Source organism: Nicotiana sylvestris, chromosome 12, assembly GCF_000393655.2.
Source record: "Nicotiana sylvestris chromosome 12, ASM39365v2, whole genome shotgun sequence".
NCBI classification, from domain to species: domain Eukaryota; kingdom Viridiplantae; phylum Streptophyta; class Magnoliopsida; order Solanales; family Solanaceae; genus Nicotiana; species Nicotiana sylvestris.
In genome coordinates, this window is record NC_091068.1 from 13,171,365 (window position 1) to 13,197,830 (window position 26,466).

The window sequence follows — 26,466 nt, forward strand, 5'->3', positions numbered from 1 at the left end:
TTTTTTATTCCTAATACAGCTATGAAGTAATTATCAAAAAAAAAAAAAAAACGGACAAAAGCTCATTCTGCTATGTCCAAAATACAAGTACTATTTACAATTTCAAGGGATTAGCAATACATGGTTATCACCTATTATCTTTTCCTATAACTAGGTTATATTTAAGGCAGACAATTCTACAAAATTAAACCATCAAAAGGAAGGAACAAAGAGTTTAATAACAAAACACATATAGTCAGACCTCTCTATAACAGTATTTTTATATAACAACAGTTCACTATAAAAATTAAGCTTTTTCGAAACCAATTTTTATGTTATGTTCTCTGTAACAAAACTTTGCTATAACATCCAAAAATATTCGAAACAAATGAGACTGTTATAGAAAGGTTTAACTGTATATACATAAGAGGAACACGTGAATATACAAATTGCTAATTTTATTTTATGACGATGGTATTCAAACAAATTGTTGCACGCCTTACTTACACTTTTCAGCTAACACAAATATTGAATAATTCTATTGGAAAAATCTTAGAAAAAGGAAAAGAAATCACATATTATACTTTTGTTTCTGCTAAAGTTTAAATCTTGATAGTGTGATCTTAGACAAATATTTTAATTATTGCTCTTTAAACCTTGATATCATATGATTTTTTGGTCTATGGCATACCTTTTGCGTGCTTATCTTTTAAATCGTCGTGGATAGTGACATTTGATCAATGATGATTTGTCAAACGTGTACCAAAACTGATAGGGACATAAATATAGTAAATTTTCTTAGCCACTTAACTGTTTTTCACTAAACACAAGTGGTCTTTTCTTTTTCGAATTAAATCATTTTCATTTCCTTTTTTCCTCCTAATTTATTATAAGGCACAAAAAAGAAAAATACCCCTCCTCTTCTAGTTGAATAAGAAAATATATTTAGACATTTTTAAGTTGAGCTCAAAATTGTAGCATACTAAAAGATTCAAGAAAAATTAAGCAAAAAAATTGATAATAGAAAATAAAGTAAAAAATAATGAGGATTTGTTTTCTTTATTTAATTTTTCTTTCTTTGTGGTAGTGTGTTTTTTGATTGTGGGATTTGATCATTCACGATATTTTGGACGTAATCAAAAGTAAGGATAAGGTTATAATTATTTGCTTTATTTCTTTCTTATAAGCACACTTGCATATATGTGTCCTATACGTGTAGGTGTGACTTATAATAAAACAAATTTTTTTGGTGACAGCTCCTTTATTTATTGTTTATCCTCTTTTAACTTCCTGGAACCTCTTTACGCCCCTCAAGTTGATGCAATATTGGGAAATGGATTATGGATTTTGTTGTGTTGTTTGTAGGGCCAGAAACCCTACTTTTAGCCGTGTGGAAATAATTAGTGGGAAGGTAAGTAGTGACTTCCTTTAAAGTTTAAAGTTCTACCATAAAAATATGTTAGGTTTGATTTTGGTATTTTGCCAGTACGTTTTTAGAAGGGGTTTCGGAGTAACGGTATAATTGTCTCTGTTTGCAAGGAGCTAGAGTGTCGGAAGTAAGTTCGGCTGAATCTAGTAGCTTTGGTTTGAACCTTATATTTTATCTTAAAAAATTATTGAATATGTATAAATTATTATTCGAACGCATTAACTTAAGATTATTAGAATCCCGAACCCATAAGCTTGACATCCTGGCTCCGCCTCTATATATGTGACCTATAGGTTATGGGTTTGAGCCGTAAAAGCAGCCACTAATCCTTACATTAGGGTAGGTTGTCTTCATACCCTTAGTGGCACGGTCCTTATCGGACCATGCGTAAATATAGAATACTTTATGCGCTAGGCTGTCTGCAGGTATTTTTCTACATTATACCACTTTGATAATTGTGATTTTTTCGCCCTTAGTTAGATGTTTTGTTCTCTAGTAAATGAAAAAAACCCCAGTAGGAAGTATTTTTCTTTTAAATTAACGTAATTGTGAATTAGATTAGTCGGATTAATAAATTTCGGTAAAGAGAGGATATGAGAGGAAGAAAAGGTACAAAGTAAAGAGAACTCTTTCAATTTTCTAAATTTATTAATCTTATTTTGAAGTTCTGAAAAAATATGTATATTTTTATTTAACTAATTTATTATACTTATTTGGCAAAATCTCTACAGATTGACATAAGGGTGGCAAGCGGGCCGGTTAGGTACGGGCCCAGCCCAGACCCGCTAGCTCATATGGGTAGTGGGACCAGGGGGTTTGAGCCACATATGGGCCGGTTCACACGCAAAGCCCGTTAAGCTCAGGACCGGCTCCTAAGTGGGGCGGTTCAACCGGTCCTAAACGGGCCCAACGACTAACTTTTAAAAAAAAATTCTAAAACCAAAATCTGACCGTTGGGGCTTTAAAAAATAGCCGTTATGGGCTGCCAAATAGCTGTTGGCTATTTATAAAATAGCCATTTAACCCCTCCCCCAACTTTATTTTAACCTCAAACTTTTTACACCATACAAGTAATGCCTCCAAATCTTCAACGCGTGAACTATGGCAATCAACTCTAAATCATGAATGGGGTAGTTCTTCTCATGGGGCTTCTACTGACGAGAAGCATAAGCAATAACTCTACCCTTCTGCACCAACACACAACCGATCCCAACTCTCGAAGTATCACAATACACAGTATAAGAACCTGAAGCTGATGGCAAAACCAACACTGGAGTTGTGGTAAAGGTTGTCTTGAGCTTCTGAAAGCTCTCCTCACACTCGTCCGACCATACAAATGAAGCACCCTTCTGAGTCAACTTGGTCAAGGGCGATGCGATAGATGAGAATCCTTGAACAAACTGGCGATAATACCCTGCCAAACCAAGAAAGCTGCGAATCTCTATGGCTGAGGACGGTCTGGGCCAACTCTGAACCGCCTCTATTTTCTTTGGATCAACCTGAATACCCTCACTGGACACCACGTGCCCCAAGAAAGCCACTGAACTAAGCCAAAAGTCACACTTGGAGAATTTAGCATAAAGCTTCTGCTCCCTCAATCTCTGCAACACAACTTTCAAATGCTTTGCGTGCTTCTCCTGACTACGCAAATACACCAGAATATCATCAATGAAGACTATGACAAATGAATCGAGATAAGGCCGGAACACACTGTTCAATAAATGCATGAACGCTGCTGGGGCATTGGTCAGCCCAAAAGACATCACCAAGAACTCACAATGACCATATCGGGTCCTGAAAGTTGTCTTAAGAATATCTGAATCCCTGATCTTCAACTGGTAATAACCGAACGGAGATCAATCTTGGAGAACACCCTCGCTCCCTGAAGCTGGTCTAATAAATCATCAATGCGAGGCAAAGGACACTTGTTCTTAATTGTTACCTTGTTCAATTGCCAATAATCAATACACATCCTCATAGTGCCATCCTTCTTCTTCACAAACAGAACCGGCGCACCCCAAGGTGACACACTAGGCCGAATGAACCCTTTATCAAGGAGTTCCTGAAGCTGTTCTTTTTATTCCTTCAACTCCGCTGGTGCCATACGATACATCGGAATAGAAATGGGCTGAGTGCCCGGCACCAGGTCAATACCCAAATCAAGATCCCTATTCAGTAGCATGCCCGGCAGGTCTGCAAGAAACACATCGGGAAAATCCCTCACAACTGGAATAGAATCAATATTAGGCATCTCAGCACCGACATCCCTCACAAATGCTAGATATGAAAGACAAACCTTCCCAAACATACGCTGGGCTTTAAAGAATGAGATCACTCTACTGGGAACATAATCGGTCACACCTCGCGACTCGATCCGTGGCACACCCGGTATAGCCAATGTGACTATCTTAGCGTGACAGTCTAGAATAGCACGACATGGAGATAACCAATCCATGCTCAAAATAACATCTAAATCCGACATACTCAATAACAACATATCCACTCGGGTCTCCAGACCCCCAATAGTCACCACACACGACCGGTACACATAGTCTACAACAACAGTATCGCCCACCGAGGTAGATACATGAACAGGTAAATCAAAAAACTCATGGGGCATACCCAAATAATGAGCAAAGTATGATGACACATAAGAAAAGGTGAAATCGTGATCAAATAATACATGTAATAACAGCATCTGAAGCGATAGCATTGGGTCTGCCTGGGAGTGCATAGAAACGGGCCTGACCACCCCCTGATCGACATCCCCCTCTGGGGTGACCCCTGGCTGACTCACCTCCACCCCTAGCTGTCTGAGCGGGTGGGGTGAAGAAACTGGCACTGAAGCCGATGACTGACCTCTCTGCTAGGACGAACTAGCAATACGACGAGGACACTGCCTCTACACGTGGCCCATCTCACCACACTCATAACAACTCCCAGGTGCTGGAGAAGGGGACTGAAGGGAACCCCTCGCACCGGAGTGACTAGTAGATGCACTCGGCATAGAAGAGCCCTGAGCTAATGGAACACGGGTCGAACTCTGAGCTGGAAAGGCGCTGAGTGATGACTGGCCCTACTGAGATCCGTGATAACCATGACCCGAAGATGCCCACGATAACCTGGGCGAGCTAGATGAGCAGACCTGAATGAACGACCTCTATCGTACTGAAACTAACCCCTCGAAGGAGTACCACTATAGCTGTCATATCCTCGAGGCATCTTGGCCTCCCTCTCCTGTCGCTCCTGACGGCGTATAGACTCAATCTCACGGGAAATATCAACAACCTCCTCGAACGTGGCATCACCCTCTCCCTAGTCATAAGAATATGGGGTTGATAAGTAACACCATCAACAAACCTCCTGATCCTCTCTCGATCTATCGGAACCAACCAGATGGCATGACGAGCCAACTCATAAAACCTCAACTCATACTGTGACATGGTCATCTCCCCCTGTCGCAACCACTCAAACTACCTACATAGCTTCTCTCTGTGGGAATGCGGCACATACTTCTCCAGGAAAAGAATGGAGAACTGCTGCTAGGAAAGGGGTGTTGCACCAACAGGCCTACGCCTCTCGAAATCCTTCCACCAAGTGAAAGCAGCTCCTGAAAACTGATTGGTGGTAAAAGCAACCCCGCTGGTCTACAAAATACCTGTAGTACGAAGCATCCTCTAACACATATACAAAAAGCCCTGGGCATCCTCGCCCTCTACGCCACTGAAGGTCGGAGGCTGCAATCTACCAAATCTCTCCAACCTATGTTGCTCATCCTCCAGCATGACAGGAACCACATAGTCCTGAGCAGCTGCAATCAGCTGGGCTAGATGCGCCCCCGGCGTCTGAAGTCCCTGCACGACCTGCTCGGGTGTGCGAGCGGCAGGAGTCTGATTGCGTCCCCCAGCCTGTGAAGTAGGTGCGGCTGAAATGGCTGAAACCGCCTGAGCCAAGCCAGTGCAAACTGATAAGATCTGTGTCAAGGCCTCCTGAAAACCCGAAATCATGATGGGCACAACTGGTGCCTGAACTGGTGTTGCTAGAGCGTCCATAGCTGGGACCTGGTCCTAAACTGGGGTAGCTGGTGTAACTACAGGTGTTGCCCTCGCTGCTTTGCCTCTACCACGACCACGGCCGCATCCTCGGCCTTTGGTGGCCACAACTGGTGGCACTAGTGGTCGTCCACCCTGTCTGGTAGTGCGTGTCCTCACCATCTGTGAGAGAATAGAATAATTGAGGTTTAGTACTAGGATCAACAAGTTCGCACAACAAGAATTTCAAGAATATGAAATTTTTTCCTAAAGGTTCTGCAGCCTCTCGAGGATAAATACAGACGTCTCCGTATCGATCCGCAAGACTCTACTAAACCTGCTCATGACTCGTGAGACCTAGCTAACCTAGGCTCTGATACCAACTTGTCACGACCCAAACCCGGACCCGGTCATGATGGTGCCTCTCGTGAAGACAAGGCCAGCCGACACTTCCCATTTTCCAATTATTAACAGTCAAGCATTTAAGAAACGGTCTAATCATGATAAAATAAATCCGAAATAACAATGATAACATAAATACGCGGAAGAACACCCATACACAGCCCTAACCGGGGTGTCACTGGTCATGAGCATCTATAAGTCATAATACAAGTCTGCTAAATCTATAAGCTAGTACAAATGTCTGAAAAGAGATAGAGATGATAAAGGAGTAGAGACACGGGGCTGCGGACGTCAACAACTACCTCGTAATCTCTAAAACCCGCCTGAAGCTGGAGGAATCAGCACTCGGGAGTGGAACCAGCTATGCCTGAAAGTGCACACAGGGTGTGGGGAGTAAAGTGAGTACTCCAACTTAGTGAGTAACAAACGTAAATAACGAGTGAAAGTAAGAAAACACGTAAGGCACAAGTCATTCTATAATGAAGCAGTAAACCATTTAAAAGCAGTAAAACAATGGAAAGTCAAGTAAAATCATCTTTCAACCAGTAAACAAGTAATTGACAAGTAATTAAGGTAAAACAAACAAATAGAAGTTCGCCCCTCAGGCACAATATCACCACATCCGCCCCTCGGGCAACATCTCAGAACAATAACAGCCCCTCGGGCTCAATCTCACATCACAATGGGTACCCACACTCGCTGGGGGTGTGCAGACTATCGGAGGGGCCCCTTACGGCCCAAGCGCAATAACAAGCTATCTCGTGGCATCAAAACTAGGCCCTCGGCCTCATATCAATCAAACCACCTCGTGGCATATATATATATATATATATCAGGCCCTCGTCCTTAAATCAGTTTCAGTGTTTCCTCACAACTTAGTCTCTCGGCCTTACTCAGTCATAAATACTCACAAGCCTCTCAGGCAATAGTAAAATAGTATTTTTCAGCCCAAACATCATTTAAAATATCATTTAAGACTTAAAACTGAGTAAACATGGCTGAGTATGAAAATAGTGGAAAATAACATGATTGAGTTCAAGTTTGAAGTCAAAACAGTGAGGAAATAGCAATGAAAATCCCCGAAGGGTTCAAATAGTTGGCACGAAGCCCAAATATGGCATTCAGCCCAAATAATGATAATAGCAAATAGTTTTCAATCAAATACACGGTAAAAATCATCAACAAGGACAGACAAAGTCACAATCCCCAATAGTAAACGACCACACGCTCGTCATCAAGCGTGTGTATCACCTCAAAATAGCGCTACGATATGCAAATGCGGGGTTTCAAACCCTCAGAACATCATTTACAATCATTACTCACCTCGAACCGGCTAAATCTCTAGCTCACGATGCCTTTGCCCCTTGAATCGACCTCCACGCGCGTCGAATCTATCCAAAATCAGAACGAGGATGTCAAAGTATGCTAACGGAACAAAGTCCAAGCGAAAACAATCAATAAAGGGCACAAATCCCGAAATTACCAAAACCCGACCCCCAGGCCCACATCTCGAAAGTTAGAAATTTTTACATCAATAGATTCCTAATCTCCCCACGAGTCTATGCATATCAAGAATACTATAATCGTAGTATAAATGGCCTCTCAAATCCTCCTTTAAAGGCCTCGTAAACTCAAGCCCTAATCCTCCATTTTTAGCCCTTTAATTCCTTTAATTACAGCCTTAATCCAGGAAATACTACCATAGAAATGTGTTTTAGGTTCAAAAACCTTACCTTAGCGAAGTTCCCTTGAAATCTCTCTTCCAATTCGTCCAAAAGCTCTCAGGGCGAAGTCAAAAATGGTGAAAACCTTCAAAAATCACGAAGGAAAGCTTATATACATTCTGCACAGGGATAGCCGCATCAAAAACTCAACAAACCACGTCTAAAATCTTCCGAATTTCGCTTTTGATCAAAAACCCAACCAAACCATGTCTGAATGACCTGAAAATCTGCATACACATCCCAAATGACACGACAGAGCTACTGCAACTCTCAGAATTCTATCCCGACCCCTATATCAAAATCTCGCCTATCAACCGGAAATCGCCAAAATATCAACTTCGCCAATTCAAGCCTAAAACTACTCCAAACCTCCAAAACCCATTCCGATCACACTCCTAAGTCATAAATCACCTCCTGAAGCTAACCGAACCATCGAAACTCGCATCCGAGCCCTCTAACACACAAGTCAATATCCATTTGACTTTTCCAACTCAAACTTCCTTAAAATAGACTAAGTGTCTCAAACCTTACCAAAATCATTCTGGATTCGATCCGACCAACCCGATACCACAAAACACGGATAACGAAGCATAAAGAAGCAGAAATAGGAAAAACGGAGCGGTAACTCATGAGACGACTGGCCGGGTCGTCACAGTAATACTATCAAATAAATTAGTATCTTTCCACAACCCATATACACTATCAAACTTGTATACTTCAAAATGAATAACTGATACAAATTTTTGTTACTATAAACAATTTTCTCATCCCAAATCTAGTTTCGAAAAAGAAAACAAAAATCGCAAGAAACCCACATGAATTAATCAATTTATTATTCAATTTCTGGAGTTTCAGCTTATTAACTTTTATACTCATATATTCTATAAAATATCATTAAAATATTGAATCACTTGTTCAATAACCTCATCTTATAAACTTCTTGTAAAAATCTCTTTTTCCCTTTACATTAGATCATTAAGTAATGTTGATCAGAATGTGTAAAAGAACACCGAAATACATATTCAAGGTTTTACGATTTGTTTTATGATTTTATGAGAAAAAGCATCTTATAAACTTGAAAATAAAAAAAACACAAACAAAAAGAGCATACTTTCTTACCTTGAGAATTGCTTCAAATATGCTTTATTAAAATGCTTCATTACTCACAATTCATAGATAACAATGTCTTTCACTCTAAAATACTTGCTTGTCAAAGTATGACCAAATGTATTCTAAAACAGCCACATGCATGAAATGCAGAATTAAATGCATGAGAAAAAGTAACATTTGGGATTTAAAGGGTCGTTCAACAGTTACGGTTGATATAGAAAAGGTATTAAAAATGAACCGTTTCATATTTCCTTAAATGAGGTAATTTTTGAATTTTTTTAAATATATTACAACAATTAAAAATTAGTAAAAACCCAAAAAAATAAAAAATAAGATAAATCAGAATCCTAGATTGTGAGAGCGCCACATCAGACTTTTATTGCCCAACTTTATATTTATATATAGATCGTTTAAACTAAGTAATATTATTTTGGTATATATAATATTTTGCATAGGATATTTTTGGTAGGAAGAAAAGTCAAAACTGCTTTTGCTTCTACTTATGGAGAGAAGCTACTTTTGTCTGCTTCTAGCCAAAAGCACTTTTTTCAAAAAAAAAAAAACTTGGCCAAATACCTCAAATTAAGGAAACAACACTTTTAAAAAAAATGAAGCACGTTTGACATGGTGAGAATCTTGGCCAAACAGGCTATAACCCAGCTCAATTTGGTGTCGCGCCTACCGGAAGGTCATCCCGTCTGGCAAAAATCTAACACCCCTTTTTACACAATCAAAATGACTTTTATAATAAACTGAATGGTCTTAGAATTATCGAAAAAGAATTCAAAAGTATATATACTCTCAATCTAAGGCTGGCATCCAGTCCGGGCCCGGTCTCAAATGGGCTTCGTGAGCCGGGCTCAAACGGACCTAGGCTTTTGGGTGTAACCAGACCGGGACCGTGTAGTAATGGTCCCGGGCTATGTGGGTTGGGCCCAGACTATATATATATATATATACACACACACACACACACACACACACTATATACATGGCTTATATGTGTATATATATGTGTGGGCCTGGCTTTTTAAATTTTTTTTTTTATCTAAGGTAATTTCTTGTAAATTATATAGCTTAAGGTATATATAATATAGCTTATATATATATATATATATATATATATATATATATATATATATATATATATATATATATATATATAATTTAGATAATTCACAAGAAATTGCCTTATATAGTATATTGCCTTATATAAGATAGTATATACTAACTACTAAGTGTATAGTTATATAAGCTATATTCGAATTTCAATATAACATTACTATATTAAGACGTATACACACACACACACATATATATATAGATTGTGTGTTGTGAAAAAGTGAATATCTATAGGCAGTACAATACTACTTTCTGTGTGTTGTCTTGTCGGTCTAAAAAGTTAACCGACTGCAGAAAAGCTGTTTCGTTTAAAAAAAAGTGAATATGTATAATGCAGTACAATACTACTTTTTGTGTGTTGTCTTGTCGGTCTGAAAAAGCTGAGTGACTGCGAAGAAGCTGTTTCATTTCAGAAAAATTGAATATGTATAGCGCGGTACAATACTACATTTTGTGTATTGTCTTGGCTATAAATAGCGGGCGCATTCTAGTTAGTTTTTGTGCTCAACAATAACCAATAGCAAGTATTTTCATAAAAGCAAAGTTTTTCTTTACACTTTACAAATGTATGAACCCCTTTATGTGCCAAGATGCGAGTGCGACAAAAAATGCATGATGCAAGACTGCTGGGATGATGGTGAAGCTGGAAGCCGCTACTGGGCGTGTATGAACAAGTTTTATAGGGTTCCCGACGAACCTGTTTGCAATTTTGAGGTATGGATTGATGAACCCTGTCAGCAGGACTGCTACAAAGAAAAGTTGCAGTATCTTCATTATTTGTGTTTGAAGTAGTGGGAAAGAGAGCGACAATCCGAATGAGAAGTTGCGGAGTTGAAGGAGAAATTCAAAGAGGTGGAAGAAGAAAAAAATAAGCTGGAAGATAAATTTAAATAGTTGGAGCACAGAATACTAGGCGATCGTGACTAAACAATGACATGTACGTGTTGAGCCTAGTAGTGTATCTTTATGTTTCCCGTATCATGTATTTTCATTAGTTGTACTGAATTTAAGTTATATTAAGTTTCTATGTTTGTGTTTGTGTTGTACTGTTAAAATAAAGAAGAAACGGACCTTGACTATTTTTTTTAAAAAGTTTTTATCTAAGGCAATTTCTTGTAAATTGTATAGCTTATATATATTATATATACAATATCTATATATATATATATATATATATATATATATATATATATATATATATATATATATATATATATATATATATATATATATATATATATATATATATCTACTTTATATCCCTCATAGATGCTCTATAATCACCGAGTTGTAGTCTTGCTTGACTGATAGAACTCTCCGATGCCACTATTGAAGCTTGAATGGTTAAAATGTTTTGGGCCATCCTTGAAAAGACTGGAAAGTGTTTTTCTTTGCCCTTCCACCATTCTAAAAGATTAAATGAGCCGTCGGAATTCTTCTGCTCAAGTTATTGTGACAAATAAACTTCAAGTTCATTTAGTTGTGAACAATCACTTGTGGTACAACCTTGAGAACCCCTAAACTCGATCCAAGAAGTAAGTGCTCTTACTCCTACAGTTCTTTTAGATGATTGAGAACTAGAAGAAGAAAGAGTTGGAATATCTGGTCTAGCATTATCTAGTGCAATTTGATAAGCACTATAAATACTTAGAGCATTTATTTTAATTGAAGCTTGTGCGTCCCAAAGTGTAGAGAACTCCTTAGGTGCAAGTTCTAAACCATTATAAATATATCGATACCAATATTGAGGACCACCTAATTTCATAGTAGTATTTAACAAGGTAACAATACCATAAATAGGGGGAATATGGAAAAATATTTTTTAAATTTTTTCCTCATAGAAACAATAGCTACTTCATAAATTTCCCCACCCTCTGAAAAATGAGCAAACAAATTTGCAAAATCTGCAAGATAAACTAAACAGTTCGAAATAGTAGGATAATATTGCCTAAAATATTTCATTTGTAGCAATTTTTCTAAAAAATCTACAAGCTTTTTAACATTAGCCCAATCCGCATTTGTAAGATGCTCATCATCATCACTTACATGAGCATTAAACGTTGAGTTTATGGGGTTTCTATATTCATATGCAACAACTAAACTTTCATACATGTAATTTCATCTAGTTGGACAAGCTTTAGGAACCTTTCTTTCTCTTAGGACAAATTCATCGCATCTTTTAAAATATTCTCTAAGTCTACTTCTACGGTTTCAATAAAAAGGCCAAATAAGAGCCATTTTAACCTTGTCAATTTCAACATTTAAAATTTTCATAGCATCACCCACAATTAAATGGTAAATGTGACAAATACATCTAACATGAAAAATGTTACTAAATTATCACGACCCGGAATTCCCGCCCTGGGGAGTCGTGATGGCGCCTACTAGTGAAAGCTAGGCAAGCCAACCGTTTGAACAAATTACTTTTTTCCGATTTTAAATACTTTAACAATTGTTAATTAACAGTTTATAAACATCGGAATTTAAACAAGCGGAAGAAATAAATAAACCATAAAAATATTTTCAATACAACTTCTTAAACAAAACTAACCAGAATTGGTATCACAACTTCACAGACGATATAGGAATACTACAAACAAGGTCTGAAAAATAAATGCGACACTGTTTCTGAAATACATAAATGAAATAGGATGAAAGGATAGAGGGAGACGCCAGGGCCTGCGGACGCCTACATGACTACCTCTGATCTCCAAATGGACTGAAGATAGCTACCCCAAACTAAGGTCCAAAAGTTGCTGCGCCGGGATCTGCACACAGTGCAGAGTGTAGTATCAGCAAAACCAACCCCATGTGCTGGTAAGTGTCTAGCCTAACCTCGGCGAAGTAGTGACGAGGCTAAGACCAGACTACCAAATAAACTTGTGTAGTTAAATCATATACATCGGAAAATAAAAGCAAGAAATGTACAGTTTAGAGTGGGAGGGGGAAAACATGCTGCAGAGAAACATCAAATGATAATAGAAGGACAACAGGTAAATACAATGAACACCATAACTCAAGTATCAACAAGAATCAGACATCAAATAAGTGCACGGCATCACCCTTCGTGCTTTTGCTCTCGTCCTCACCATAAAAACCAATTTAATCATCACGAAATTGTACATCGTGCGGCACGACATCACCTTTCGTGCTTTTACACTCTTTTTCATGAAATCGTACACGGCATCACCCATCGTGCTTTAACACTCTCACCAAAACAATGCACGGTATCACTCTTTGTGCTTAAACACTCTTCCTCACCCAAACAACAGTCACAAGAAATAGGGGCAAGGAAATAAATGAAATCACAACAAAATTCCAGCAAGGGAACAATAACACAACAATCAAATCCTGGCAAGGGAACAATATCAAAAACATCAACGTCCCGGCAAGGGAGATAGCATTGAAAGCAACAACATCCCGTCAAGGGAGACAATATATTAATCCTCTTCTCTTTTTCACATTTACTTCACAACTCACTTCACAACTTGAGGCAATGCTCTATAAGGTTCAATTGCCAATTATACTTCCACAATTCATTATACAAGTTGAGTTAACGCTCTTAAATACTCAAATACCACTATTACTTCTACAAACTTTGCTCAACAATAGAAATCGTCACAAAAGGCATGAACAATACAAACTGAGTCATAACAATCATAATATAAGACTCACAGACATGCTTGACATCAACATACAGATACTTATCACCATGCCTATATGTCGTACTCAACAAATAACACATAGAAAATAGGACACAACTCCTAATACCTCAAGCTAAGATTAGACCAAACACTTACCTCGGTGTCACGAACACAATTCAAGTCTCAACTATCGCTTTACCTCTTGATTCCACCACCAATTCACTCGTATCTTGATACAAGTTACTTAACTATATCAATAAATGCTAAATTAATCAATTCCAAAGCTTGAAAAATAGGTTTTCTAAAGTTTTTCCCAAAAAGTCAAAAATCATCCCCGGGCCCACATGGTCAAAACCCGAGGTTCGAACCAAAACTCGATTACCTATTTCCCCACGAAACCAAATATATAATTTGTTTTGATATCAGACCTGAAATCGAGGCCCAAATCCCCAAAATTTAAAAAAACCTATGTTCTACCCAAACACCCAATTTCCCCCATGAAAACCTTTGATTTAGAGTTCAAATCATGACAAAAGATGTTAAAGATTAATAAAACAAGTTAGAAATGACTTACAATCGATTTGGGAGAGTACTTGTCTTTTGAAAAATCGCCCAAGAGTGTTTTAGTTTTGAAAGGGTTTGAAAAATGAGAGATTTTCGGCTAAGTTATAATTTACACAGGTGCAGATATCGCATTTGCGAAGTCAGATTCGCAAATGCGAACTCGTAAATGCGGCCCAGGCTTCGCAAATGCGAAGGTAGGCCAAATCCTGCTGTCTTCGCAATTGCGAACAATTGTCCGCATCTGCAGTCTATGTTGAAGTCGCATTTGCGATATAAGCCTCGCAAATGTGAGGGTTCCTACCCCAGCCCATCATCGCAATTGCGATGGGTCTCTCGCAAATGCGAGCTCACAATTGGGAGCCAGGCTTCGCAACTGCAGACCTGTAACACACAGTAGTTGAAAATCTACAACTTCCTAAGCTCAAAGCACTCCGTGGCCTATCCAAAACTCACCCGAGCCCTCGGGGCTCCAAACCAAACATGCACACCAACCTAAAAACATCATACGAACTTGGTCGTGCAATCAAATCATGAAAATAAACTCTTCGACCGGAGGTCCAAATCACGTCAAATAAACTCCATTTTCCCCCAAATTTCACAGTTATCATTTAAAACTTTAACAAGTTTGTACCGGGCTTCAGAACCAAAATACGGGCCCGATACCAATGGTTTAAAACATTAATTCTTTTCTTTATTTCATGAATAACTCAGCAAAACAATTTCTTTCAAAAATTGATTTCTAAGTCTTGGGACCTCGAAATTCCTTTCCGGGCATACACTCAAGTCCCATATTTTACTGCGGACCTCCTGGGATCGTCGGAACACAGATCCGGGTCCGTTTGTTCAAAATATTGAACAAAGTCAACCAAAATCAAATTTTTAGCTCTAGAAATTTCGATTTCTCATATTTTCACAAAAAAGGGCTTTTCGAATATGGGTCCGGACCACGCACGTAAATTGAGGTAATGTAAAAAGGATGTTTAAGGCCTCAGAATATAGGATTTGTTTCTAAAACAAGTGATGACCGTTTGGGTCATCACATTCTCTACCTCTAAAACAATCGTTCGTCCTCGAACAGACATAAGAAGGAAGTACCTGAGTCAGGGAAAAAATGGGGATAGCAGCTCCGCATATCATACTCGGAATCCCAAGTCGATGCCTCAGAAGGCTGACCTCTCCACTGAACATGAATAGAAGGGAAACTCTTCGATATCAACTGACGAACCTGACGGTCTAGAATAGCTATCGGCTCCTCCTCATAGGACAAGTCCTTGTCCAACTGGACAGTGCTAAAATCTAACACGTGGGATGGATCGCTGTGATACTTCTGAAGCATGCACACATGAAACATTGGATGCACGGCTGATAAGCTCGGCGGCAACGCAAGTCTGTAGGACACCTCTCCCACTCGATCAAGAATCTCAAACGGGCCAATGAACCTAGGGATAATCTTGCCCCTCTTCCCAAATCTCATCATGCCTTTCATAAGCGACACCCGAAGCAACACCCGCTCACCGACTATGAATGCCAAATCACGAACATTGCGATCGGCATAACGCTTTTGCCTGGACTGAGCTGTACGAAGCCTATCTTGAATGATCATGACCTTGTCCAAGGCATCCTGCACTAGATCTGTACCCAACAACCGAGCATCTCCCAGCTCAAACCATCCAACCGGCGACTAACACTGCCTACCATATAGAGCCTCATAAGGAGCCATCTGGATACTCGACTAGTAGCTATTATTATAGGCAAACTCTGCTAAAGGCAAGAACTGATCCCACGATCCTCCAAAGTTAATGACACAAGCTTGGAGTATATCCTCTAAAAATCTGAATAGTCCGTTCGGACTACCCGTCTGTCTGAGGATGAAATGTTATGCTCAACTCAACCTGTGTGCCTAACTCTCGCTGAACAGCTCTCCAGAAATGTGAGGTAAACTGCGTAACTCGGTCTGAAATGATAGACACGGGCACACCATGAAGACGAACAATCTCCCGGATATAAATCTTGGCTAAGCTCTCAGAAGAGTAGGAGACTGCCACCGAAATGAAATGTGCTGACTTGGTCAGCCTATCAACAATAACCCACACTACATCAAACTTCCTCTGAGTCCGTGGGATTCCAACAACGAAGTCCATAGTGATACGCTCCTACTTCCACTCAGGAATCTCAATCTTCTGGAACAATCCACCAGGCCTCTGATGCTCATAATTAACTTGTTGACAATTCAAACACCGAGCCACATACGCAATAATATCCTTCTTCATACTTCTCCACCAATAATTCTGCCGCAAATCCTGATACATCTTAACGACGCCTAGATGAATAGAGTACCGGAAACTATGGGTCTCCTCCAAAATCAACTCTCGGAGCCCATCCACATTAGGCACACAAACTTGACCCTGCAGCCTCAAAACTCCATCCTCTCCTAAGGTAACATGCTTGGCACCTCCGTGCTGCATCGTGTCCCTAAGGAAACACAAATGAGGATCATCATACTGCTGATCTCGGATATGCTCCAATAAAGAAGAACGAGTGACTGTGCAAGCTAACATATGGCTGGGATCAGAAACATCCAACCTCACGAACTGATTGGCCAAAGCCTGAACATCCAAAGCAAGTGGTCTCTCACCAACCGGAATATATGCAAGACTGCCCATACTGGCTGACTTCCTACTCAAAGCATCGGCCACCACATTGGCCTTTCCCAGATGATATAAGATGGTGATATCATAGTCCTTTAATATCTCCAACTACCTTTTATACCTCAAATTTAGCTCCTTCTGCTTGAACAAATACTGCAGACTCTTGTGATCCATGAACACCTCACATGACACGCCATATAGATAATGCTTCCAAATTTTCAACGCGTGAACCATGGCTCCTAACTCCAAATCATAGACTGGATAGTTCTTCTCATGAATCTTCAACTGGCGCGAAGCGTAGGCAATGACCTTGCCATCCTGCATCAATACCGCACCAAGTCCAATACGAGATGCATCACAATAAACTGTATATGGCCCTGAACCTGTGGGCAAAACCAACACCGGCGCTATAGTCAAAGTTGTCTTAAGATTTTGAAAGCTCGCCTCACACTTGTCCGACCACCTGAAATGGGTACCCTTCTAGGTCAACCTAGTCATCGGGGCTGTAATAGATGAAAACTCATCCACAAACCGACGATAATAGCCTGTCAATCCCAAAAATCTCTGGATCTCTGTAGCTGATGCTAGTCTAGGTCAGTTCTTGACTGCCTAAATCTTCTTCGGATCTACCTGAATACTCTCTGATGATACAACATGACCCAAGAATGCAACTGAACTCAACCATAACTCACACTTCAAAAACTTTGCATACAACTGACTATCTCTCAAAGTCTGGAGGACCACTCTCAGATGTTGCTCATGCTCCTCCCGGCTGCGGGAATAGATCAAAATATCATCAATGAAGAATATCACGAACGAATCCAAGTAAGGCTTGAACACTCGGTTCATCAAATCCATAAAAGATGCTGGGAATTTGTCAACCCAAATGACATCACCAAGAACTCATAATGCCCATACCGAGTGCGGAAAGTTGTCTTAGGGACACCGGATGCCCTTATCCTCAACTGATGGTATCCAGATCTCAAGTAAATCTTCTAAAATACCTTGGCACCCTGAAGCTAATCAAACAAATCATCAATCCTTGGCAATGGATACTTATTCTTGATTGTAACCTTGTTCAACTACAGGTAATCTATACACATTCCCATCGACTCATCCTTCTTTTTGACAAACAACACCGATGCACCCCAAGGCGAAACACTAGGTCTAAGTAAACCTTTTTCAAGCAAGTCTTACAACTGCTCCTTCAACTCTTTCAACTCAGGCAGGGCCATACGATACAACGGAATATAAATGGGCTGAGTGCCTGGAGCCAAATCAATTTAGAAATCAATATCCTTATCGGGTGGCATACCCGACAGGTCTGAAGGAGATACCTTAGGAAACTCATGAACAATAGGTAGAGAATCAATAGAAGGAACCTCGGCACTAGAATCACAAACATATGCCAAATAGGCCAAACACCCCTTCTCGACCATACATCGAGCCTTAATATATGAGATAACGCTACAGGTAGAATAACCAGGAGTCCCTCTCCCATCTAAACGAGGTCACCCGGCAAGGCTAAGGTCATAGTCTTGACATGACAGTCTTTGATAGCATGGTAAGGTGATAACCAGTCCATCCCTAATATGACATCGAAATCAACCATGTCCAGAAGTAACAAATCTACACAGGTCTCAAGACCCCCAATCACAACTATATATGAATGATGGACACGATCTACCATAATAGAATTACCCACCGGTGTAGACACATATATAGGAGCACTCAAAGAATTACTAGGCATGACCAAATATGTTGCAAAATAAGATGACACATAGGAGTACGTAGATCCTGGATCAAATAGAACTGAAGCATCTCTACTACAAACCAGAACCGTACCTGTGATAACTGCATTGGAAGCCTTAGCCTCAGGCCTGGCTAGAAGAGCATGACATCGGGGTTGAGCCCCACCACCCTGAACTGCATCTTTAGGAGGCCCTGCAGTTGGCTGGCCTCCACCTCTAGCGGCCTCACCTCTACCTCTAATACCTCTACCTCTACCTCTAGCACCTCTACCTCCACCTCTAGCTGGCTGAGCGAGCTTTGGAACACTCGGTGCCTGAACCATAGCACGGGAACCCTGATGCTGAGATATGCTCGATGCTCGAGGTCAAAACCTAGCAATGTGACCCATATCACCACAAGTATAACAAGCCCTCGGCTGCTGAGACTTCTGACCCCGATGACCTGAATGACCACCCCAAAAACTCCGAAGCGGTGATGCACTGATTGGAGCTGGTGGTGCACTGTAGGACTGCCGATCAGAATACTGCATATGAGAACCACGGACACCTAAAGTGCTAACTAAAAAGGCCTAGGAGGATGGCCTCTACCATACGAATCCCTGCCTCCAGACGAGGTACCACTGAATCTGCCTGAACTGAATCTGCCTGAATGACGAGGCCTCTTGTCAGACCCCTAACTACCTCCCTGCGATAGAACCATCTCAACTTTCCTGGCCACATTGGTCGCCTCTTGAAAAGAAATCTCACTCCCCGTCTCCTTAGCCATCTGAAGTCGAATAGGTTGAATGAGCCCCTCAATGAACCTCCTCGCTCTCTCTCTCTCTCTCTCTCTCCGTGCGAAGTATAAGTAGAGCATGACGGGCCAAATCAATAAACCTGGTCTCATACTAAGTAACAGTCATAGAACCCTACTAGAGACACTCAAACTGCCTCCGATAGATCCCTCTCTGAGTGACAAGAAGAAACTTCTCCAAAAACAGCTGAGAAAACTGATCCCAAGTCAAAGCTGGTGACCCAACTGACCTAGCCAAACAATAATCCCTCCACTAAGTCTTGATGGATCCAGATAAGCAAAAAGTAGCAAAGTCGACCCCATTGGTCTCTACTATCCCCATGTTCCTGAGAACCTCATGACAGCTATCTAAATAATCCTAGGGATCCTCAGAAGATGCACCGCTGAAAGTGGTTGTGAAGAGTTTAGTAAACCTGTCCAATCTCCACAACTCATTGACAGACATAACTGCTTCATCACCGATATGAGCTACTACACTCGGCTGAACTGCTACAACTGGCTGAGCTGTTGGAGTCTAAAATTGGGGAGCCATCTGCTCCAGACTGTGAGTAGCAGGAGTTTGGGCTCCTCCTCCAGCCTGAGAGACGACTGGTGCTATAAGAAGCAAGCCCGCTTGGGTGACACTCTCTATAAGGCCCACTAGACAGACCAGAGCATCCTGGAGCATTGGGGTAGCAATGAACCCCTCTGGGACCTGAGTTGGGCCTGCCAGAACTACCTGGGACGGAACCTCATCATCAAACTCAACCCGAGGCTCCGCCGTTGGTGCTGCTTCTCTAGGCTGAGCTCTGCCCCTACCTCTGCCTCTAGCATGACCTTGGCCTCTACTCCTCGTGGGAGCTACTACTAGGGGCTCGGGCTATTGATCGGTAGATGAGGAAGTGCGTGTTCTCGCCATCTGCGAAAGAACAGAGTAGAAATTCAATTAGCATTGAGAAACCAAACCACACGACAAGAAAGAATAGATGTGAAGTTTTTCCTAACTCTATAGCCTCTTGGGATAAATAAAGACGTCTCTGTGCCAATCCCTCAGACTCTACTAAGCTTGTCCATGAATTGTGAGACCTATGTAACCTAGAGCTCTCATACCAACTTGTCACGGCCCAGATTTCCCGTCCTCAAGAGTCGTGATGGTGCTTACTAGTGAAAGCTAGGCAAGCCAACCGTTTGAACAAATTACTTTTTCCAATTTTAAATCATTTAACAATTGTGAATCAACAGTTTATAAACAATAGAATTTAAATAAGCAGAAGAAACAAAGAAACCATTTAAATATTTCCAATACAACGTCTTAAACAAAACTACCCAAAATTGGTGTCACAACTTCACAAATGGTCTAGAAATACTACAAACAAGGTCTGTAAAATAAATGCGACACTGTTTCTAAAATACATAAATGAAACAGGATGAAAGGATAGAGGGAGACGCCAGGGCCTGCGGATGCCTGCAGGACTACCCTGGATCTCTGAATGGACTAAAGGCAGCTACCACAAGCTAAGGACCAAAAGTTGATGCGCCGTGATCTGCACACAGTGCAGAGTGTAATATCAACACAACCGACTTTATGTGTTGGTAAGTGCCTAGCCTAACCTCGGCAAAGTAGTGACGAGGTTAGGACCAGACTACCAAATAAATCTGTGCAGTAAAATTATATACAACAGGAAATGTACAGTTTAGAATGGGAGGGGGAAACATGTTACGGGGAAACATCAAATGATAATAGAAGGACAACAGGTAAATACAAGGAACACCATAACTCAAGTATCAATAAGAATCAGAAATCAAACAAGTACACAACATCACCCTTCGTGTTTTTACTCCCGTCCTCACCACAAGAATAAATATAATCTGCACAGCATCACCCTTCGTGCTTTTACTCTCGTCTTCACCATAAAAATCAATATAATCGGCACGAAATTGTACATCGTGCGGCACGGCATTACCTTTCGTGCTTTTACACTCTTTCTCACAAAATAGTACATGGCATCACACTTCGTGCTTTAACACTCTTCCTCACCCAAACAACAATCAAAAGAAATAGGGGCAAGGAAATAAATGAAATCACAATAAAATCTCGGCAAGATAACAATAGCACAATAATCAAATCCCGGCAAGGGAACAATATCAAAAACATCAACGTCCCGGCAAGGGAGATAGCATTGAAAGTAACAACATTCTAGAAAGGGAGACAATATACTAATCCTCTTTTATTTTTCACATTTACTTCACAACTTGAGGCAATGCTCTATAAGGTTCAATTGCCAATTATACTTCCACAATTCATTATACAACTTGATGTCGCGCCCCTTTTTTCTCGTGAAATTGGGTTTATGACATTTAGGAGACAACTCGTTCCTGTTTGGGAATTGGGTTTTGAGTTGAAGAGTCGCCACCTAATGATTAAAGTGCATTAGGACACTAGGAGGGGTTTGTTTTGAGTAACCAGAGATTGGGTAAGGGCTTGAATTATCCCAAGGGGAAGGTGTTAGGCACCCCTCAGGATCCACTAGTGTGGTTCCCGGCCAAACTATTGTTGTGACTTAAGTGCAAATAACACATAGGCAAATAAAGGCTTCAAATAATAGGGGATTTTCACGTAATGGTTACAAATAAACAAAAGTCAGAGAAAAGAACTAAAAAGAGTTGATTTTCTTAAAGAAATGGTTTTAAAAGATTTAAAAGAAACAAAGAAAACAAAGGGAAGGGGGGTCCTAAGTTTATTAATAATATGGATCACCCCACACAACATCCGGCAATCACTCCTCAGTGAGGGGCTACATGTGATGTTATCGCGTGGTAATCATATCCATGTCTACCCTTTCCTACCCCGTTAAGGTATTAAAGCGCGGAATGGTCTCATTTACTTATTTCATGCTATTACCCGTCCCAATCCTATCAGCCCAGGAGGCACTTGAGACTACTAATCCTAGAGGGAGGAGGTATTCGGCTTATTTGTGGTTTTAAAAGGTAAAACACTAAGGCGACAAACAAAACACATATAACAAGTTTGGGGAAGCATATAAACAAATAAAAGGGCTCAAACAGACCTCCTTTAAACCAAAGAAAGCACATAATGTAGCATGACTTGCATGTACTGTTTAGGGTCTGATTAAAACTTGAACGGTGGAGGCAGATTGATTTATTACATAGTTTAGATAAGAAGCCCGAATCAGGCCTGCTTGCTAGTTGTAGCTGATAAAAGTCTAATTCAGTTCATAAACTGTCCTATGGCTTGCCTAAGTGTTAGACGAAAACCTACAGGCATGATATCTACTGATTTCAGAAAAGATGAAGTATACTAATTTTAGAAAAAAGGTTGTCAGTTATACATGAAAGACGAGTTTTGACAAAAGATCATAAATTCTGCATACGTTAGACAATGATTCTGGATTTGTAGGTGAGTGAGACATTTGAGACTTGGTTATTAATTCCTATAGGCATGCTTTCTAGGTGTTGTTGATTTTAAACCTTTTTACAAATATAGCAAGAGTGCAGAAATCCTATAGGCATGGCATCTAAATGTTGTACTTCGTTTAAGCCTATGAACATGATATCTAAATGCAGTTGGTTATTTAAGACCTACGAACATGTTTGCCTGATGAGGAGTGCATATGCAAGATTCAGAAAGAACCTATAGGCAGGATATCTATATGATGTGCAGACATTCAAAATTCCTATAGGCAGGATATCTATACGCTATGCAAAAGTTCAGAATTAAACTATAGGCATGGTACGTACATGAGAATGCAAGATTCCTATAGACATGATATCAGCATGAGAATGCAGAAATTCTTATAGACATGGTATCTAGACGCGAATGCAAGATTCCTATAGATATGTTATCTATATGAGAATGCAGAAATTCATAAACTCCTATATGCAGGATATCTACCCCTTTTTGCATACATAGTTATTCCCCCCTTTTTCACTAGCCATCCCCAATAGTTTGTTACAAAGTTATTACAGTTCAAAAACATAAAGTAAAGAAAATACATCAGAAGTTGAAAATTACAACCAAGGAGAGCTTGATTTAGACTTCCTGTCTGAAGTATGAAGTAAACCAACTCCAAGAGATCATATTTCAAAGCCTTTCTCCTATTTGGGGTAAGTCAAAGTTCCCTAAGAGTCTCATATGAACTCCGGGCAGTTCTTACACCTAAATGTAGCACAAATTAAGCCATGGTGCAGTGTGGAAGGTCCAGCCCTCAGGTGTCCAAGTTCATAGGGAGCTCGAGGTCCCAAGGCAAGGCTTACAAGAGGGGGGTAGAACTTAGGAACTAAGAAAGAGTGTTAGTGCAGAATTCTGAAAAGGGGAAAGGGAAAAGGAAACATCACACATAAGGATATAGGGAATGGGGAGTTGCAAGAGGTAAAAAGTAGGCTAGTGAGCATAACCCAACAATGGGAGATGCTGGCACACCCGTAAGCCTACTGGAACACATTCTCTAGAGGTTAGGATCCCCTAAGGGATCAAGTTCAATCCATAGACAATAACTTGTATATTCGCATGTTTTAAACTGTAACCCAAAGCACATAAAGAGAAATAGGGAATAGGGATTCATAGCAGAAACAAGCAAAAGGGAATCAACATGCTAGTTTAAGTATTTAACTCTGCAGAAGTAGTAAAGTAGATATAGATGCAGAAAGCTGTAAGTAAACACATTGTGGGGATACTGAAATTTGAAATTAGGACATACCAGTTTCAAAGGAACAAGTAGAGAAAAATGCAGTAGTCTGGTAAAAATCTCAATGCAGACAAGAAGAGAGAGTTCTATTATGTAAGTAAGAGTTCAGAAGAGATTGTGAATTGTGAAGTCTTAAGTGTAGTGAAGAAAGGTCGTGCCCTTTCATAGTGTAAAATCCAAGTAGAAATAAGGTAAAAATAATTGAAGAGTTAATTGTCAATCAGTTACACAAGACTCCCTTTAGTTAAGGGATTCAGATTCAAATGGGTATAAACTAATTAAGGAAAGAAATTAATCAAACACTTTGTGCAAAGTAGGCAATTAGGGGTGAATACATAAAAGTTATTTAAGGACATGGTTTTTGAAATATACCGTTTGTGCGAATAAAGTAAGAAGATCAATTAACAGCAAGTAAATCACAAGGTCTGAGATTTGGTATGAATGAACCAAGTCAGAAAAGATGGAGAAGGATTTTACTTAAGAGAAATCATCAAACAATGGAAAGGAAATCAATTAGACCCATATTCAGAGGAAAGTAGGAACTAATCGCAACTTCAAAAGATACTTTAAAGGGAAGTCTATCATATATAAGGAGCATACGAACATGTCAAGCATGAAGGAAGACTGTAGTGTTGTTGTAAAGTCAGTAGAAAATCCAGTATAGAAAAGTTTAGCAAATGGTCAGAGTCATATGAAAGCAAGGAATGGGTATGAAAGAGTTAGGGGTTTTTGAAATAAACCCTAAGTTCAATCAAATCACATAATCAAACTTGGCGGAACCCCCAAATTCTAGGGTTTCTACATTGAATCAAGTACAGAGATGAGAAGGCAAGTAGTTGAAACAGGCTCAGAGGTTTCAGAGTTAAAACCTCTTGCATGCTTCTTTCATCAATAGAAACTCATGAGAGAAACATGATAGCAAAGTAACATGCGGAACACAATAGAAGCACTCAAAAGAAAAACACTGATAGGAACAGTAAAAGAAACATGCTTAAGAGATTTTCAGAAGAAACTTAAACAGAGCTTAATAGAAGGAAAATAAGGAAACTTAAGAACTTAGCAAGAAAATACAGTAGGAGAAACATGCTAGAACATAGTAGAAGACAAAAAATATATAAGAACACAGTAGAAAAGTATATGAGGCATAGTATGGAAAACATGGTAGAAGAACATACAAGCATGGAGTATATAAAACTCAGTAAAAGAACATACAAGAATGGAGTGTAAAAACTCAGTAGAAGAACATACAAGGTAGAAGAAAACATAAGAACATAGTAGAGGCAAATAAACACAAAAGACAAAGGAGAGAAAGTCAGAGAAACACTTAAACATTTTAAGAAAACCCTAGATCGGAAATTGAAGTGATTTCGAAAGTAATTTTTGAAAGAAAAGTTAGGGAAATTGTTTGAAAACTCAACGAGAGCACAAATACACAATGGATCTAAGGAAATCGGAGAAAACCTCGAAGGGTTAAGGATTCAAAAGAACCCTAGAAGTAAGATAGGCTTTGAAAGGCCACCGACTTGAATCGGAGAGGTCGGAATTAAGCTCAAACCACCATAGTACGCCGGAGTAAAGCCGGAGATGGCCGTGGAACCTTGAATCGACAGAGGTCTGGGTGCAAAACTTCGAGGCCAGGCCTCAGATCTTTAGGTATCAGGCGTGTGGGAGCAAGAGAAGGTGAGTATAAGACTCCCAAAGCCTGAGAAGCCATGAATTCCGGTGAGTTTCAAGGTGGAGGTGGTGGTAAGAGGCGGTTAGGGTTTGAGAATGTTCGAGAGAGTTTGAGAGAGTTTGAGAGTTCATAGGCGGCTGGTTAGGTGAACTGATTTAGTGTTAAGGGATGTTGGTAGATTAAAAAAGGGAAGGAGGGTTTGTGGCCGTTGATTATTTTGATCAACGGCGTGGATTTAATGGGGGCGGATGGGTTAAACATAATTGGATTAGGGGCGGGTAGTTTAGGAATTGGGCCGGTCCATTTGAAATTAAAATTGGGTTAATTGGGGGTTGATTTGGGCTAAAATTTAAATAGGTAGCGCTGGTATTTAAATAGCCACTTTTTCACTTTTATTTTATAAAAAATAGTAAAATGATTTCTGGAAACAAATTAAAGATATTAAATAGATTAATAATATGTAAATATTAAATTAAAAATACTGGAATCAAATTTGTAATAATAAACACAATTAAATCTTAAAATAGGCTAAAATTGCAATTATATGCAATTTAACTTTAAAATGCTAAATAAATTTGTAAAAAATGTGCAAAAATTAAATTAGCTATATTTTGGTAAAACTATGAGAATTCAATAAAGGAGTTACCAAAAATGATAATTTGGGAAATAATTATTGGTTTTTTTTTTTGATAAAATAAGGCGATAAATTGATTTTAAAAATCTTTTAAAAATTGGATAAAATAATAAAACACTTGGACATGCTAATATATGCATACGTATGCTATTTTGAAAGTATTTTGCATATGAAAAATATATAGGTAAAAAATTGGGTATCAACAACTGCCCATCTTTACTCGGGAAGGATGAAAGAGTTTTCGGGTAAAGATATGGTGGCCAATTTTGACCGAA